The 19220-nt window shown below is 47.6% G+C and overlaps 1 protein-coding gene across 5 annotated transcripts in view; it reads right to left on the minus strand.

Moving 5' to 3' along the window:
- Positions 1-3175, minus strand: part of ADCYAP1R1 (ADCYAP receptor type I) — a 228900-nt gene extending 225725 nt beyond the window's left edge. The window contains exon 1 of one of the 5 annotated variants that reach the window (XM_083186855.1): positions 2828-3175. The gene's annotated coding sequence lies outside the window, so the exon portion shown is untranslated. Of the gene's footprint in view, positions 1-2564 lie in introns of all 5 variants that reach the window. The other 4 variants (XM_083186854.1, XM_083186856.1, XM_083186857.1 and 1 more) reach the window with 4 other exon arrangements.
- Positions 3176-19220: the final 16045 nt, after the last annotated feature.

Consider the following 19220-nt stretch of genomic DNA (forward strand, 5'->3'; position numbering starts at 1 on the left):
ACTATGATGCCTACATTTCGAGAACTGGCAACTGCCATGGAAGGGACCAGCTAGTAGCTTCTTTCATGGGAAGCACCCAGCAGATGTATGTTCTACGTGGATAGGTGGCAGGCAGTTACTGTCATCCACTTTATCATACACAAAGGGTTTGGTTCTCTGAAAGTGACTCTGGAACCATTGTGAAGCATGATTGCAGGGAGTAAAAAAACACTTCTGCAGCTCTCCAGAGTCCCGTGGTGATTTGCCCAATGACCACATTACACTCCCAGATGCTGCCCCTCCATGTGATTTATTGGCAGAGGGGCGCTGGACTATGATGTCATAGTTAGAAGCCATGTTTCCAATCTGAGGATCCTCTCTCATTCCCTTCAGCCGATTCTGAGTCAGGCAGATCTTGTCTGAATCTGTCTTAGCGCTTTACCGGTGGGAACTGGGTGGTACAATGCCATGGCACGGAACTGCTCCTATTTGTGAGAGTGTTGCGGGAATGTAGCTGTAGTGGTTCATGTAAAGGAGGCGGAGGCTGTTTCTGATGATTGGCTTCCACCTAGTATAGAGTAGACCCAACGCATGGATCCTCGCGTTAGTCCTAGGGAAACTCACATTAGCACCAGCCAATTTGTGGGCAAGATGTACCAAGCTTCAAAAAGGGATAAAGTGGAGAGTGATAAACTACCAGCCTATCAACACCTAACACCATTGGCAGGATTGTTCATCCTTGCTTCCCCAGCCCCACAGACAGGGAGAGAGGTGGGAACCACAGGGAAATGTTGTTAGCCCCTATGGGAGTACTCATTTTTTTAAACCAACCCTCTCTACACACAGAGGCACGAGGCACAGATTGACCAATCTGAGGGTAGTTTCTGTATGGCAGGGGGACATTAGTCCTGGGGTTCCTTCATAACTAAAGTTCACAAATAACTGCATCACACTAAAACAAATATTCAGAATAATAGTTACAGAATAAGTAGTGCTATTTTAATACATACACACATATATATATATATATATATATATATATATATATATATATATACTGTACTGTATATATATCCATAACCAAAAAATATATATTATAATAATAATAATAATAATAATAATAATAATAATAAATAAATAAATAAAAATATTTGGTGTATTTTCCCTTCCAACAAGATATTGGTGATTTGGTGACCGAACAACAATATTTTAGGAAGCAAAGCGACATTAATTTAAAATTTTAAACTGCTCTCCCCCCTAAAACCCAGCGTCCTATAAATCAAATGGCACAGTCCTTGTCCATTTATTGCCCCCTGTACATTTAGGATTCCCAGTAAGACAAGGTCAAGGAGAAATATACAATAAAACACAACCTATTTCATCCGAGGCAGAGAGGCGATGTTACTATACAATAAGCTAAACCTGCTCATCAGACCACTGGCTTGGACCGATATCCCATCTGAATGAATTGTAATCCCATCTGAATGAATTGTAATAACAACAGCCTTTAAATACACAGAGAGACCCTTACGATCTGTACTCTCCATCTGCACATTACCCTCTGTGACATTGCACCAGATTCCCTACCTTCATCATAGTCTATAGGATGAATTTTGTGTAATTACATCATTTTATCCCGTCAATCCCAACACATACAGATGACAAGTAGCATTTCATGGAAAATCAAAGTTTGTCAGTGTGTAAGCTGCGAGATAATAATCTCATTATATCGCTGTCTCTGTTACACAATATTGTGATCAGCATTTAAATGGCCAGGAAACAATGGGCACTTTAAATTTTTTTTTTTTTTTTTTTAGAATTTGAGCCTTTTCCTGAAATCATTCGCATTAACCACATAAAATATTACTTTGAAAACCAATCTCATTTAATTTAACGAATAACAGATGAGCTCATTTATGTGGGAAAAAAAAACACACAAACACAAATCTTGGCTCTCGTATGATCTGATCTGTTTCGGATTGGTGCAATGTGTTGCTCATTTCCCAAAAATTGTTGGTTTTACAAAAAAAACAAAAAACACAAAAAAATTCAAAAAATTCTCATTTATCTGCAACAATTCTTCAACAAATTGATCTTATCCAAGGGACATATTGCATTAGCCCCTACGTGATTCCCATCAGCAATGCTGGTCCTGTAGCAATACAGTGCGGTGGAATCTGGTGATAGGGGGGGGGCTTGTCTTACCGACTTTTGCAGGCGATAAGGAAGCCCCCTCTCAAAATTCTAGCAGCTTTGGCAGGTAATAATAATGACATTGATTGACACTTTGCTAATATAATGTCACATTGCTGATTTAGAAACATCTCAAGCAGTGATCATGACATAGTGACACATAAATGACACAGGAGATAGCAGGGGACCAAGGTGCGATGCTCTGCTTGGCAACATATGGACACATAACCGTATCCTTTGCAGAAACCCCACGGCAACTATGGCATTGATTTTCTCTTGTGCACAGAATACACTGCATGCTGCAAGGAAAGCGATGGAAACACTGCAATATTATGGATACTAACGGAACACTGCATGATGCTGAAGGGGAGCTATCTGGTTCTCTGACTTACCAAATGCAGCTGTCTCACACTGGACCAGCCAAGATGTTCAATCCCAAAAGCAGTAAAGACCCCAAGCAATTGAAGTTAGTGCGGATGGAGGAGAGCGCCTCTTGCAACAGCATCTGTCCTAATCAAAGCCCTGTATTAGTAATTTCCTCCTCTCAGCCAGAGTATAGTGGCAGAAGTATGTGATCTGAATACAGACTCTACAGCACCAGAGTGTTACCCAGCCAGGATGCAGAATTCTGCTGTGAATGAATGAATTCCCTTACATGTTAGCATATGCTCTCCAGAACTTTACATCAGAGGGCAAGGGATGAAAATCCATGGGAATAAAAATATTATCATACAGTCTCCAGACTCTGAATTGTGTCTTTGCTTCTCAGGGAATATGCAGGTCCCTGTTCTTTATCACTAGACAAAGCACAACAAACCTAGCAGGTCTTACTGAGCGGTGGGGACCACCCTACAGAGAGGGGGGAAAAATGCATTTTAACCAATCACCTCTATGCAGCATCTCTGATAAATATTCATGTCTTCCACTTGACCAATTAGGGCGAGAAAGGGCCGAGCTTATTTAAATTACGCTCTTAAATCAAACTGAGTCATTCAACTCTGGAGAAGGGACATGCTTTGTGGGCTGTTTAGAGCAGGCAGCATTGTAGCACTGCAGTGTGATGGTGTGTGCGCTGGGAGATAAGTCACTGGCCTGGCTTCCATTGAGGCTGTGCTACTCCAGTCCAGGCCTGTGACATCACTGCAGAGCTCTCAGAGATTGATGCTTCATCTCTGACCTCAGAGGTTGAGAGAGGGAAGATTCACAGTCAAATTTTCATTATTTCCCGGCGTGTTTTGCAGACAAAAGGTCCAGCGCAGAACGATGCTGGATAGCGGATAGCAATTCTATCTGCGCAGCGATACAGAGCATTTAAGCAAAAAAAAAAAAAAAAAAAAAATAGATTTATTAAGGGCGTTCTCGCTACATACCCAAATATATGAGAAGGTGCTTCATATCTGTTATTGACAAACTGCACACCAAAATCTAGGAGCGCACATTAGCCTCTGATAACATAGGAGGCCTTTGTGCATTAACCCCTTCCCTACTGGAGATTTTCCTGGCCATGGGCCGAGGCCAATGTTTTGATTTTTGCACTCGTCACACGGGATACGGTCATAAGGTGCATTGGGTAGAACACTGAAGGTTAACATGGCTTCAGCTGACGCATGAAATTGGTTGACGTGCTAAGGTTGACGGGGTCGGAAGGGGGATACAAGCATTAGGTCGACAATGGCAAGGTCAAAAGGTCATCATCAGTTTTTCAGGGTTATTTTGAGCCGACGGGCAGTATTTCATGCCCTACCATCCGCTAGGGCGCAGAGGGGATGCGGTAGACTTTGACGATGTCCATGTCGACCTTTCTGGCAATAAAAATGTGAAAAACTTATGTCAACTTATTTTGACTGTCAACCTTTCCATTGTCGACCTAATGCTTTTGTCGACATTCCAACCCTGTCGACTTTAGCCATGTTGACCTTCTGTGGTCGAACCAATGCATGTCGACCTAATATGGGTCTACCCAATGACCCATAACCACATCACATTCCAGCATTAATATAACTCATTTCTGTATGCCATACCCATACAAGTGACATTGACATTTTTACAAAATACCTTTTGCTCCCTCTAAAACAGGATTCTGTAACCTGTAGCAACATCAAAGGGTGTGGTGGACCATTCATCATCAATAGCATATTCAGTGTGATCTGGGTGTGGTTTTAGTGCCCGGGATCGCATTGCAATATGCGGTTATTTCGGGTAAATGTATTATACGGCATCCAAAGCAACAGGGGCCCTGAAAGGGGTTTGTCCCTGCGATGTACTGTAAGCCGTGGTGTTTCTATAAACGCACATGGGCCCCTGGGACCAGGGGGGCCAACACCACACACACACACTATACCCATGATTTGTTACTTAACTTTCCGGAGTCTCATTGCAAAAGATCACTGGTAAAATGGCCACCGCACATGCACAGTAGGAAATTTGGCTCCAGTACATGGTGGGCGCCATGCTTCCTGGGACTTGCACATGCACAGTAGGCTGAGTCTTCTGCACCATGAAGAGGAGGGGCCCACCCACAGTCTGCACATGGCCACCTTCCACTGTTTTGAAAGCCCCTGGCTGTAAGATATGCTGGGGCTTCTGCACATATGCGGTCCCACCGACCGCACATTCACTGCGGCCATTTCTGGCAGAGTGACCTACATCTGCGATGTGTAGCCCAGTTTCAGATGGCGTTGCCAGGTGGCAGGAGTCTCTGGAATGGTGGCTTTGCAGGCTTGCCTACCCCCCCGGCAGCGGCGTAGCTTTGTTTGGGGCGCCCCCCCCCGCCGTTAATAGGCTGGTGGCCCCCCCGCCCGCCCGTCCGGCGTGCCCCCTGTGCCTGCCCCCCGTGCCCCCTCCCCCCATTGCCGCATGCTTACCTGTCCGCACGTCCCGGCTCCCCTCCTGGCCTCAATAAATTCTATGCAGACGGACCACGATAAAAGGGCCGCCCCCATACCGCAGACAGTTCCAGAGAACAGTCTGCTTTATGGGGCGGCCATTTTATCGTGGTCCGTCTCCATAGCATTGATTGAAGCCAAGAGGGGAGCCGGGATGCGCGGACAGTTAAGCATGCGGGGGATGGGGGGCGGGGGTATTACTATAGCACCGCAGCCCCCCGGCGCCCCCATATGCACAGCGCCCCCCCCCCCCCCCCGCGACCGCGCGGGGGGGGGGCAGTGCTATAGTTACGCCACTGCCCCCCGGAATGGCTGGGAGGCTCCCGAAAATCATTTCTGCCTACCGGCCACCTGGGAAGGTGGGCAAGTGTCCCGCGTGCTGGCCAGAGACCGCCGCTCCACCCTTCACCGCTGGTCAATTTAGGTATGGCCATCGACCATCGATGATTTGAAATCATCAATGGTTTATGGCCGATGTTGAATACTTTTGCCATCGATGTGGGAGAACCAGATGGTTTCCTACATTGATGGCAAAGGATAACCAATGTTTCTTTTTTTCAAGGCCCCAGGACACTGAGCGTAGCTCCACCCCTGACACCCGGAAGCTCCGTCTCCGAGTTCTGTTTGGCACACCAGCCATTCAGTCAACGATAATGGATGATCATAGATAGCTAAACTTATCGATGGTTATCCATCACATAGTTTATGACTATCGATGGCTGTTGCAGAATCACCGTCGATGGTAACCATCGATGGTGACCACAGTAATGGCCATTCCCTAGTTCAATTACCGCAAATCTCGGGTCCTTGGAGAGGGGGCGGGGCTAAAATGACGCCTTTGTCATTTTGCGTCATTTAAGCCCCCCTCCTCTCTGTGGCCCACGAATCACAGAGTTTTATGGCGTGGGGGCGAGGCCAAGAGATGTCAGCCTTGCCCCGCCCCCTCTGACATGTTGCCTCTCCGGGCTTCTCTCAGAGAGGTGAAAAACAAAGTAGGCAAGTACGTGATACATACAGGAGATACTTGATATTTGCTGTTTGGGTGTTTGGGGGGATTAAGCCACCAATTTACAATGATTACAGGGCCCATAGTCAGGATCCCGACACTCCCAATACAGATGGATGTCCAAGATGAATATTAGGGATAAAGTTCATTTTAGTATTAGGGTTAGATAGGGGGAGGGTTAGACAGTGGGGAAGGGGTTCGTTAGGGTTATTACACTGACTGGTGTGTTAATAATAGGGGTAGGTTTAAAATGCTTACCTGCCGGACTTCATACTCAACCCAACCACATGCTAACACTTTCACTGGGCATGCTGGGGTATCCGGTCCCTGGGTCGACAGTCACTAGGACGACCACTAATGATTGACAGTGACTTGGCCGACACCTTTAAATGGGCTATATACACTATGTCGACATTGACATAAGATTGACACAAGCAAAAGGTCGACATTGACCCAATCGACACTGAAAAGGTTGTTTTTCCTTGTTTAGGCCAAGCATGCCCAAACTATGGCCCTCCAGCTGTTGTGAAACTACACATCCCAGCATGCCTTGCCATAGTTTTAGCATTCCCTATTAGCAAAACTATTGGCAAGGCATGATGGGACTTGTAGTTTCACAACAGCTGGAGGGCCATACTTTGGACATGCCTGGTTTAGACCAACTTGATTCATTCTTTACCATCCAAGTGGGCATAGAGCTAGAGTATGATAGTTGCCCGAAGCATGACGAGCGCATATGCCGACAGTGTCTATGTCAACACATGTCGACAGACAGAACAACTGGAAAACCCTGTGTCGAGCATGTCAACCTTTTGCTTTTGCCTCAAAAGGTGCTACCCTCTTTCTTATTTTCCACCTTTGTAAATATTAGGGGGTGTCATTTACTAATATAGGGTTTTTTATAAAGTTGGGATGTTGCCCATAGCAACCAATCAGGTTCTCCTTCTTTTTCATGTAGCACCTTCTAGAAGATAATAGCTAGAATCGGATGTCTTTCATTTCTCTATTGCATCCTAGAAAATGATTGGTTGCTATAGGCAACATCCCCTATTTTCATTTTTAGTAAATTTACCCCTAGGTTGGTGGAGATTTAGTGCCAGATGTATCAAGCTTCAAAAAGTGATAAAATGGAGAGTGATAAACAGCCAGCCAATCAGCTCCAACCTGTCATGTTACAGGCTAGGGCCAGATTCTCTAAGCTTCAAAAGTGATACAAAGGAGAGTGATAAACAGCCAGCCAATCAGCTCCTACCTGTCATGTTACAGGCTAGGGCCAGATTCTCTAAGCTTCAAAAGTGATACAAAGGAGAGTGATAAACAGCCAGCCAATCAGCTCCTGTCTGACATTTTTCAAACACAGTCTGTGACATGTCAGGTAGGAGCTGATTGGCTGTCTGTTTGGGATGCAGTCAAAATCCCGACGGTCAAAATCCCGACGGTCATAATACCGACAGCAATTGACAGAAAGTCAAAATCCCGACATGGTCAAAATCCCGACATTTAAAATCCCGACATGGTCAAAATACCGACAAGGTCAAAATACCGACATTTAAAATCCCGACAAGTTCAAAATACCGACACATAGAATGTAGACAGGTGAAAAAGTCAACATGACTTTCGGGCGACAGGTCGCGAGGTCGACATGGGTTTTTCACTGTTTCTTGACCCGACATGTGCCGACAGGCGGTATTTCATGCCCTACCATCCACTAGGGCGTGGTGGGAGAATAAAATAGTGTGCCGAGCGTAGCGAGGCACCGTGCCCGAAGCATTGCGAGCGCAGCGAGCTATGCGAGGGGCTGCGGTTGACTTCCAACTGTGTCCATGTCGACTGTGTCGACATTCAGGTAAAAAAACTGTGAAAAGCCCATATCGACCTCGCGAGCTGTCGCCCGAAAGTCAGGTCGACTTTTTCACCTGTCTACATTCTATGTGTCGGTATTTTGAACTTGTCGGGATTTTAAATGTCGGTATTTTGACCTTGTCGGTATTTTGACCATGTCGGGATTTTAAATGTCGGGATTTTGACCATGTCGGGATTTTGACTTTCTGTCAATTGCTGTCGGTATTATGACCGTCGGGATTTTGACCGTCGGGATTTCATACCGAATCCGTCTGTTTATCACTCTCCATTTTATCACTTTTGAAGCTTAGAGAATCTGGCCCCTATAGGTTTAAAAAAATGACAGTTATGGGGCTGATTAGCTGGTTGTTTATCACTCTCCATTTTATTACTTATAAATGTCTACCTATGTTCTTTTAAATTCTATTTTTTTACAAAGGACATGCAATGTCATCACTTCATGATCCCCATTCTGCTCCCAGCCAGACTCATCTTATGCAGAGAAGGGGTTATACGGTATATACAGTACGTGAACTTGACTCTGTATTTAATGAGAACTCTGTTTATACTCACATAAGTACAGAAGACAAGAGGAACACCGATAGCGTAATAGTGTGTGAGATCAGTACAGTATTCGCAGCACTATATGTCGGTGTGTCTTTAATCATCCCTTCCGACAGCTTTCTTCTATCATTTGGTCACATTCATGAAGAAGGACAAAGACTTCCCCATAGTGTATTATTATGAACAACATTTTAATCATAAAATACAGGATTAACACAGACAAAAGGGAATAACAACATTAGGCTCATCTGGTTTCTCAATTTGATTATCATGATTTATACCCTTACTGTATTTAATCAGGTTTCAAACTATGGTCAGATTCAGATCTGCGAATTTGCACAGCGAGCGAATATCGATACACTGCGCATGCAGACGATTCACAGTACGCATGCAGGAAGCCATCTTACGATGAACTCCTGCAACTAGTTCGGTCTGCTGGCCAATCGCAAAACCGTTTGGTTTTTGGGAGTGCTAAGAAAAACACAGGCATTCCTAGAAAAGTGCTGGAAGCGTCGGGGTAAAAGCGGAGGAGCCAAGCCGGCTTAGGGGGGGATTTGTGACGCCGTGCGATCAGGTCTGAATTACCCCTGCAGTGTGTGTGCAGATGTTAAGTGATTAATAGTCTGCAAGCATTGGGGGTAAAGAGGGGACCCATTTTTAGAAATGGGGACATGTTGGCCTTGTTTCTGAGGTGTTTTGATGTTGGTATAGTCATGACGGCATTCTGAGCAGCATTAGAATTGCTCATATGGGCGATAGTCGTGATGGTGAATCAGTGTTGCGTATTCAGGTGCATGAAGCGGATCTGGGAAGGCATAGGGGGAAATCTCTTAGAAGAGGGCACCTGCACCATTTACATACCTTCTAAGGTCTGCTCCTGATGACGATGACATGACATAGGCGTGTGCACGGGAGGTGCTGGGTTTTGTACGGGCACCTCCTAATGACCATGTATATCCTGAGTCGGCTGGTGTCATTTTTGTATTTTCAAAACAGTTTAAAAAAAACACTGCCCGCCGAAGCCCGCCCACTCCTTCATGTCCATACACGGCCCCCGTTGATTGGTGTCCCGCTGCTGTTTATGTCCAGGAGACAGCAGCGGGACACCAATCAATGTGGGCCGTGCGCAGACATGCGCAGTCTTTTCTTACTGGCCAAAGACTCACGCGACATTCAGAATGGCCATCGTTGCTATTGCCATCGATGGTTGCTAAACTATGCATATTTTTGCCTATCAATGGTCATCCATTTTGTTTGACTGGTTGGCCTGTAGGCCAATCAAAACACGGGGACGGGACTTCACGGGTTTCGGGGGTGGAGCTATGCTCCATGTCCCAGCACTTTGGGGGAAAAAAATAGCAAAACATCGGTTTTGCTGTGCCATCGATGGAGGGAAACCATCTGGTTCTCCCCCATCGATGGCAAAAGTATTCAACATCGGCCATAAACCATCAATGATTTTGAATCATTTTGGTTGATGGCCATCCTTACGCAACATGCTGTCCCGCTCCGTGGAGGTGTACAGGATGCTGCTGTGGCTGCTGGAGGGTGAGTGTGCTGGGGATGGCCACCAGGGAGTCAGCGTGTTTAACCGATGGGACAGCTGAAGCTGAGTACACTAGACAGCGGGGAGCAGGGGTGGGGGGGGGGGGTTCTCTCCACACAGATAAAGCCAGCCCTACACATAGGCAAATGCCTAGGAGCATGCATTCCATGCCTAGGGCCGACTCAGCTCAGGGTTGGATTGTTCCACCAGCAGAGATCTTTCTCAGATGATCCCTTCAGGTCCCGCTCAAATGATCCCCCTCTGATAGATAGTTCTGTGGCCGTGATTGTGTCTGCGACTGCATCTCCCGGGGTACTGCATCTCCCCCGGGCAATGAGCATGTAATCCCTGCCTGAGCAATGAGCAAGCAATCACCTGCTGGGCAATTAGCATGGAATCCCCTTTTGGCAACAAGCATGAACCACCCCCATGCAATGAGCATGAAATCCCCATGGAAATGAGCATGAATCCCCTGGTATCAAGCATGTAACTCCTAGCAACAAGCATGTAGGTAATCAGCACATATGTGGCATAATATGAAATAGACATTATGGTGTGTGGCATAATGTGTAATGGGCATCACAGTGTGTGGCCTAAAGTGTAATGGGCATCACTTCTGTCAAATAATGTGAATGGGCATCACAGTGTGTGGCATAGGGATGGCCATCGACCATCGATGATTTGAAATCATCAATGGTTTATGGCGGATGTTGAATACATTTGCCATCGATGTGGGAGAACCAGATGGTTTCCCTACATTGATGGCAAAGGAGAACCGATGTTTCCCTTTTTTTTTAAAGTGCTTTGCTCCATCCCCAACACCCGGTAGTCCCGTCCCCAAGTTCTGATTGGCCCAGAGGCCATTCAGTCAAGTTTAATGGATGACCATGACTAAAGCTATCAATGGTTATTTATCAAATAGTTTGCCTATATGGATAGCTGGGTGCAGAATCACCATTGATGGCAATCATCAATGACGTCTGCATCATCAATGCATGGTCATCCCACTGTGGCATAATGCGTTATCAACATCACGATGTGTGGCATAATGTGTAATGGACATCACGATGTGTGGCATAAAGTTTAATGCCGAGAATGGGGCATGCAAGCATCTCGTGTGCACGCCCCATTCTGGCAGACAGGGCGTCGCTGTCTGGCAGGGGCTGGCGGCTGGCGATCATAGCGCCGAATGAGAGCGGCTCCATCTGTATAGTCAAAATGTGTTTCAACTGTGAAGAATTGTTGGGAACCATCATTTTCAAAATCCTGGACTGTACCAATTTACTCTAACCGTTCCCATGGTAAAACTAAAACCCAGATATCGATTCCAAACAAGAACATGGGGTTCAAAGCACATCTGTTTTATTTTGCATAAATTACAGTGTTGAGCTGGTTATCTGATAGTGGGGGATCCCGAGGGGGGGCTGCGGCACAGTTCAAAATTCAGATAGGCATACCTCCCAACATTTCATCCCTTCAAGGAGGGACAGTTCGCCTATTGACGAAATTTTGGGGTCATGGCCTAGGGGAAAGGGGGCATGGTCTTTGCTTGCGGTCCTGCTTCGAGGCCACGCCCCATTTTCGGTGCGGTGGGGGCATGCCCAGCAGCTCTGGGAGCTGCTGGCTATGCCCCCAGCCCCTATGACTGCAGGAATAGACGCTATGTGCACAGCGTCTATTCACAGATGGCAGGGGGGACTCCCAACTGCCCCCCACCCCTCCCAGCCACCGGCCGGCCCTGGGCGGGATGTGGGAACGTCCCAAAACCGGGACATTCCCACGAGAGGCGGTACAGTTGGGAGGTATGGATAGGGGAACCACAGCACACCAACTGCCATTCCAAACTCACTCACTGGCAGTTGGTGTGGCTCCCCTATTTGAATTTTGGGTACTTTTGTATTATCACGGCACCCCCGATTTCCATCGCAGGGCATTGTACAACCACAAAATCGCGTCGCATCACATGCCATGCCATATGATCGCATGCGATGCAATGAGACGCGATTATACCCGATTTTTAATTGTACAGGCACCCAGATGCCTGATTCCTATGTTAAATGCCCCCCCAGACCCGATTTTAGATTGTACATCCACCCTGATGGGTAATGATTATGTTCAAATGCCCCCCCATTGTTAACGCCACTTCACTATCAACGGTACGCGTCCTCCGACCTTTTCATACCCCCACTATCCACGTCTGCATGGAGTTGATTTTATATAGTGTGGCAAGCGCAGCGAGCCACCGAGCCGGAATCGTGGCGAGTGCAGCAAGCCCCGCGAGGGGACGCATACTTGTGAAGTAATGCACGTCCCCTCGCGGGGCTCGCTGTGCTCGCCACGCTTTGGGCTCGGTGGCTCGCTGCGCTCGCCACTTTGTGGATCTTGATACATGTTAGAATACGCCCCAAAACACTAAAAACTGGATTTTCTGAGTTTTGGTTACATTCCCGTCTAAGCTCCTGATTCAGACCTGCTTGCTAGGCTGCATATTTTGGCTACCGAATGAGCAGGTAAACACCGGCCCCCCCTTGCTTGACACTCATGCTGCGAGTGCCTCGGCGTATGCGCAAACCAAAAACACCAGAAACGGGGCTGAATTCGGACTTGTGCGAACAGGTGTAATTGGCATACCTCGCAACTGTCCCGTTTTTCGTGGGACGGTCCCACATACCGCCCGGTAATGCCAGTGTCCCACAACAGCGGGGGATAGTTGGGAGTCCCCTGGCCTGAAGGATATACTGTAGACTGCAAGCGCACAGCATCTATTAAGCAACGTAGAAGGTCAAAAGCAGGGGTGTGGCCCTCATTTGCATAGGTCATGCCTCCATTTGCATAGGACAAGCCCCTTTTTGGCCACGCCGCGCGAGTATCACTCTTCAATGGAGGGAGAAGTTGGGAGGTATGGAATGGGCCCCTAAGCACTGTACATCCTGGCCAAAAATTGCAGGAAAAAAGTAATATATTAAAGGTCAGGTCCACAAGGTGTCACAAAATAAGTCTGACTCAACTGACCATAAAGTAATGGAAACATATGCGCATTGTCTCAAATTGCACAGCGTGGTAGCAGCAGTCAGCCAAGTAATATGAATCACCCCAGATGTGTCAGGAGTTAAGCCGGAAACGCAACTGATCATTGGATCTGCCCCTTTAGTTATTACAGAGAAAGAGTCATTTATTTGCAGAAATGCCATTATTGGTGAAAAACACGTCCCCTGTAGGGATAATGTAAGTTCTTGTTACATACAAAGATAACAATCAGGATTTATATGTTTGACGAAACAGTGGACTGGCATTACCGTGACTACGGGACACTTGAGTTGAGTGGCGGTTTATTATAACATTGCAGGTGTCAACGTCTAGGCTACCAAATAATGGTGCTACTATTAGGGAGAAATGAAGTTACCTATAATGAACATATTGATCCATATTTAAACAGAAGTGAAGGAATTAAATCCACCAGATCACCAGGCTACTAATTGAAAGCAACTACTCTGAAATCTCACATTGGGCCAGATGTACTAAGCTTAAAAAGTGATAAAATGGAGAGTGACAAACCATCAGCCCATCAGCTCCTAACTGCCATGTTACAGGCTGTGTTTCAAAAAAGACAGGTACAGATGGAGCCGCTCTCACCTGAGCAGCTCCCATTGCGACTATGGCCATCCGCCAGCTGGCTCAGACCCTACTGCTCCTGGCAGAAAGTAGGACCCTGGCCTGAGGAGGCGGCACACGGGCCTTCCTCTCTCTCAAAACGCCCTGGGCCCTGGACAATAAAAGGTCTGTGTCCCCCCTCCTGGATGGAGACAGCCCCTCCCCCAGACGAAGGTAGGCCCCCTCCCCTAGTACCTGGGCAGCGCGGGGATCCGGGCAGCGGGGTCCATGCAGCTCTGGGGAGGCTGCAGGATCCCTGTGGCGAATGGGCAGTCAGCGGCGGGGTCCCTGCGGTGGATGGGAACTAGTAGTGCTACTAATTCCCATCTGCCACAGGGACCCCGTCGCTGACTTCACATCCGCCGCAGGGACCCCCTGCCCTCCCCCTGCTGCCCGACTCCGTTGCCTGCCATCCACCCGCCACTGCTAATATTTTGCGACACAAATCCTGGGATACCACGTCATCACCCAGAGGTACCCCTGAATATCTATCTGGTGATTACACTGCAAGGAGATTTGGACCCTCCACACAGAGTTGCCAGTGGGGTACTTTTTGCTTCCATCCTTTCCACAATACCATTAGTGAGGATAAACAAGAGGTGGACCCCAAATCCGCAATCTAATTTAAAAAACAACCAGCTGGTTCATCAAAATACGATACCGTATGGACTAATTACTACATTTTTTCAGTCACACAACCTTTTTTCCTACACCCCATAACCCCCACCCCTTTTTTTGTTGTTTTAAAGGATTTTAATGGTCTATTTTTGACCGTTATGTTTGTGGAGTTCTCTTTTAATTGTATAAAATAAAACTTATTTTAGCGGTACTAGCATCATATAATTATTAAGTATTAACTTTTAATACATATTGGACTCACTAGCGCAGTCTTTTCCACCTTTTTCATATAGTAATTGCAACATGCTTACTAAATATTTGGAAATTAAATGGTTTGGAGCCTTTGTTTCACCAAAACTGCTCAAAAAGCCCTTTAATGCATTCATACGACACAAAAATAATGCGAAAAGGGTATGAAAACACCCTTTTCACAATATTTTTATAAAAATAATGTTAATAAATCTGGAGGATCTGGGATGTTACCCAACTCTAAAATGGGTAACATTCCATCTTCAATAGAACTCCCATCTTAGTAAATTCACCCCATAAATGCAAACAGACCAAGAGATCCGTAAAGATTATGTGAAACATGGCGACTCATTGGGCGGTATTCAATGTGGATTTTGGCGATGTGCAGCGAATCCTGTTTAGGATTCGCTGCACATTCGCCACTGGTCGCCGCAGTCCAGGGCCTCGCCGGCTCCGGTATTCAACGAGTCAGGGGCTCGCTGCCCCTGACCGGCGAATTTGAGCTGCTGCGGCGAACGCCGCAGGGAGCCTGAGGACGGTGGCAGGCAGGGAGATGGAAGTCTCCCTGCCTGCCCCAGAATGTTTGCCGGGGGGAGAAGGGTCCCCCCGGGTGCCAGGCAGCACAGGCTGCCCCCCGGGGGTGCCAGCAGGGGACCGGGTATATTCACTACACCCGATCATGCATATGTAATGATCGGGTAAAGGGAATATATGAATATCTAATGAGCGGCTCGGCTCCGGCCCCCTGCTGGCTGGTCTGCTTACAGCACATAAATAAAAATAGCATGCCCCTCCTCAGAATAAAATTTCTGATTTTTTTACACCAATTGTAAAAAACAAAACACTTTATTTTAAAAGTTCACCTTCCACTTCACCATAAAAAGATAGCGATTGCTACTCGGTGAATCATGGCGAAAAAAACCTTGAAATGTATTCGCCATGTGGTCATTGAATAGGGTGATTCACCGTTTTAGTAAGAAATTCGCCTTACAGCACAAAATCGCCATAAAAACCTTGCGAATCAGCCTCATTGAATACCGCCGATTGTGTTTTGAATTCTCAGCCAAAGGAGATTAATAGTCTGTACGTCAGGGAACTTTAATTTGCGGTTCTAGACGAGTAGTCCCTACAAGCTTCACAGAAGCATGTGGGGAATATAAACTGCCTGAAGGCCACGATGCACAGTGAAAATGACGACCTTAGCTACGTGGCCTGGAATCAATGGTCAGGTTGAATCAATAACTCAAGGTTGTGAAGGGTGTTCCCAACTCCATCACACCCTTGGGAATGGTCCTCCCCATCCCGGCACAGAGTTCACATTGATTTTGCACTTATTATATGTTTCTGGTTGCAGAGGATGCACACTCCTGAAGGCCACGAGATGAAGTCTACATCCTCTGAGACACCTATAGATGATTTGAGAACTACTGTACATCCCGGATTGAGAGATGCAGACAAATACATTTACAGCGATGACAACAAACATTGTAAAACACAGACTGCTTATATCCTCGTTTCCCAGAATGCACAGTATTTCACTTGTATGTCCATTTTTATACTCCCTATTTTTTATTTTATTTTCATTTTACTTATTTTTGTGTTAACCTCTATTTATGGGGTGAACTCAATTGCCTGCGAAAGGTCCATATTGTCATGTTTAAACAATGGCAATGGCAACCAATCTCGCATCCTGTGCCTGGCTGATTCGCACCCTGATTCGCAGAACAGTGCTCTCGACCCTACGGTGTGGCAAACGCTTTTGTGCAAGATCCGATGCAATAAAGAGCTGAAAATTGTATTTGCTCTTCTAAACATCCTAGCGACTGATGTATGACCTTGTGTTTACATGATATTTAACACTTTATTTAACTTATCTTAAAATAACGAGGCAGAGACTTAGGTTTGTCAGAAAATGTTAGCTGTAATTTATTTAAACCACCTTGAATGCTTGATTAAGAGTAATTAAATAATGGTGGCCAAGAAAGAACGGCTATCATCTAACACCACCCATAACTATCCCACCGAAACAACAGCCTAACAACAAGCTGTATTCGCTGGAGCGGTGGAAGCGTGGTCGGCTCTTAATTCATTATAGCGCTGCGGCCTGCAGGAGCAGGGAGCCCTCCACAGGAAACCCCACTACGTGACAGGATTACATCACCTCCGGCGAGACAGATAAGGAGCTGGTGCCACACACACCGGTCTCACTGTCACAAGTCTGGGTACTGGACAGGTCCCAGCCCGCCCTTGATCTGCTAATTAAAATGGCAATGAAATAAATCGGTATCATACATCAAGAGGGGGGGGGGGGGGCAGTTTTAGTCAGTCCCGGCCCCACAATTTCTGATGGCTGCCCTGTCTGCATGTACTGTAGGTGAGGAGCCAGGAGTGCAGCCTGCTGATCGAAGCAGTGACAGCAATGGCTCCTGGGTGGGACAGGAGTGGCAGGGAACTAGGGTGGGGGCAACTGATTTTTCAGACTCCTTTTCAAAATACTGGAAGGGAAGAGAGTTCCAACGGGAGCGTGTAGAGCAGGCATGTCCAACCTGCGGCCCTCCAGCTGTTGGGAAACTACACATCCCAGATGTTTTGATATTAGGGAATGCTAAAACTATGGCAAGGCATGTGTGGCACCCCACTGTAGCAGCATAGGCTACCTGTATAAATTGTCCCTGGCAGGTACAGAAAGGGTTAATCAAAACCCCAGTTTGCACCCAGCTCCCTTGCACGTGAAGGGAGTCTGGTCTCATGGGGATTGGCTGATCCTTGGCGTGGAAAGGGAGGTCAGGGGTGAGGAGAAGGTAATTTAAGGCTGAGGTGGGCGCACGTGGGGGCAGAAGAAGAGGAAGAAGTGTGTGGGAGACTGACCTGCTTGCAGAGTGGTGCGCAGCGGGCGTTCACGGAAGAGACCCCTGAAGAGAGAAGAAGCTGTGAGGTGGCCGGAGCGGGGGAAGCCTGCCGCCAGCATCCCAGGAACCGAGGAGGGCGGACGCAGCTGAACTGGGCACTGAAGAGTGAAGCAGCCCAGCAGAGTGTGTCCCGGCCGGCGCGCGAGAAGAGAGGAACCCGCACAGTGCACCGCCCGACACCGCCGCTTGCACAGCGGTGATTGCCAGCGGCGCCTAAGAAGGAGGAAGACGCCGGCGGATGACGCCCGCCCAGGGAAGGGAGACAGGCAGCAGCGCGGGGGACCACTGCTGAGCCTGCAGAGGGATCAGTGCAGGGCGTGTGCAGCGCGGCTGAGTGTGGCAACGCTGCTAACGCAGCGCCCACACTAGCGTGCCCCCCTGCACAGGAAGGGATCGTGATTGACAGCCCAGCAGAGGATCGTGACTGGCAGGAGCCGGCAGCGGCAGCAGCCCCACAGGTATTTGACTCTCTGCCCTGGTCACCCAGTGTCTTTTGCCACCCCTAGCTGCATTTACCCCAAAGAGTAACTGGCCTACAGTGCCCCTTCCAACCCCGGGTCACCTGTGTCCCCCCTTTTGCAATTGGACAGGGGTATCACTTTGACCCCATTGCCCCCATCAGCCCTTGCTGGGTTACCACCCCCCATTGCCAAGAGTATCGCTGCATCAGGGCCATCCCTTGCAGTCGCTTGTGGCCCACCTAGCAGGGAATTGCCCCAGGAAACGGGAATTCGCCTGTACCCTGTTAAGGGATTGTTAATCTGTACCGAGCCTTCCCTGATAGTGTGCACACTAAGGTAGGCCTACCAGTTATCCTGAGGAGTTACCGCCGTGGGACCTTTAGTTAGACTCCGGGACAGTACCCTTATCCTGGACTGTAGGGTAATCTGCCCATACAAGAGTGCATGACGCCATCTTGTGGACACTTTTCATGGAAGTAGTATGGTGTTCTTTCACTACAATGACAATTTGTGAAGTGATTTGTTTTGTCTTTGTTCTTACTGTGTCGTTTATGCTGATTGTCACTTAATGCCCAGTTGCCATTTAGGGTACAAGTTAGTGCTACGGTACCGTAGGTAGAATTGCTCATGACCAAGGCAGTCTGGCCTTTGATACGGACTGAGGTGGTCATTGGTTCCTAGTTTGTTTTACAGGGATATTTATTTGTTCATTTGTGCAGTCACTACTGTAAGTGTGATGTTATTATATTTCATTGAGCCAGCTGTGGTTGTTTGGTGCTTTTATTGTTTGGGTGGGTTCTCTCCCGGGTGTTCCATCCCCTGCCACAGGTGCGTCCTCATCAGCAGAAAGGGCCGTGAAGACTCCCAAGTGTACAGCCGTCGTCCGATCCAGGTACGCTCTCATCTAATAGTTTACAGGGGCACCTGCCACAACTTGGCGTCTACGAACAGGATTGTCAAAGACCCCTGTGAACGGCGAAGATGTTGCAGCCACAGAACGCAGCGGACGCAGGAGACCAACAGCAGGTCGACCAACAGCAGGTCGACCAACAACAGCTCGACCAGCAACAACCTAATCAGCAACAGCCGGCAGAACAAGTACAAGGCAGGAGAAGGCTGCCAGATACACCGATGGCTCCAGCGGCTCAAATCACCATGCCCTACTTCTTTGGGGCACCGTGGATGCCGACATATTCCGGAGACTCCCGCACGCCTGGAACCAGCTCCTTCAGAGAGTTCAAGGAGGGGTTAATGAACACATTCCTGATGTACAGCCCCAGCGAAGAACAGAAGGCGGGAATGGTAATTGGACAGCTG

Source organism: Crinia signifera, chromosome 5 (assembly GCF_055691185.1).
Source record: "Crinia signifera chromosome 5, ASM5569118v1, whole genome shotgun sequence".
Lineage (NCBI taxonomy): Eukaryota > Metazoa > Chordata > Amphibia > Anura > Myobatrachidae > Crinia > Crinia signifera.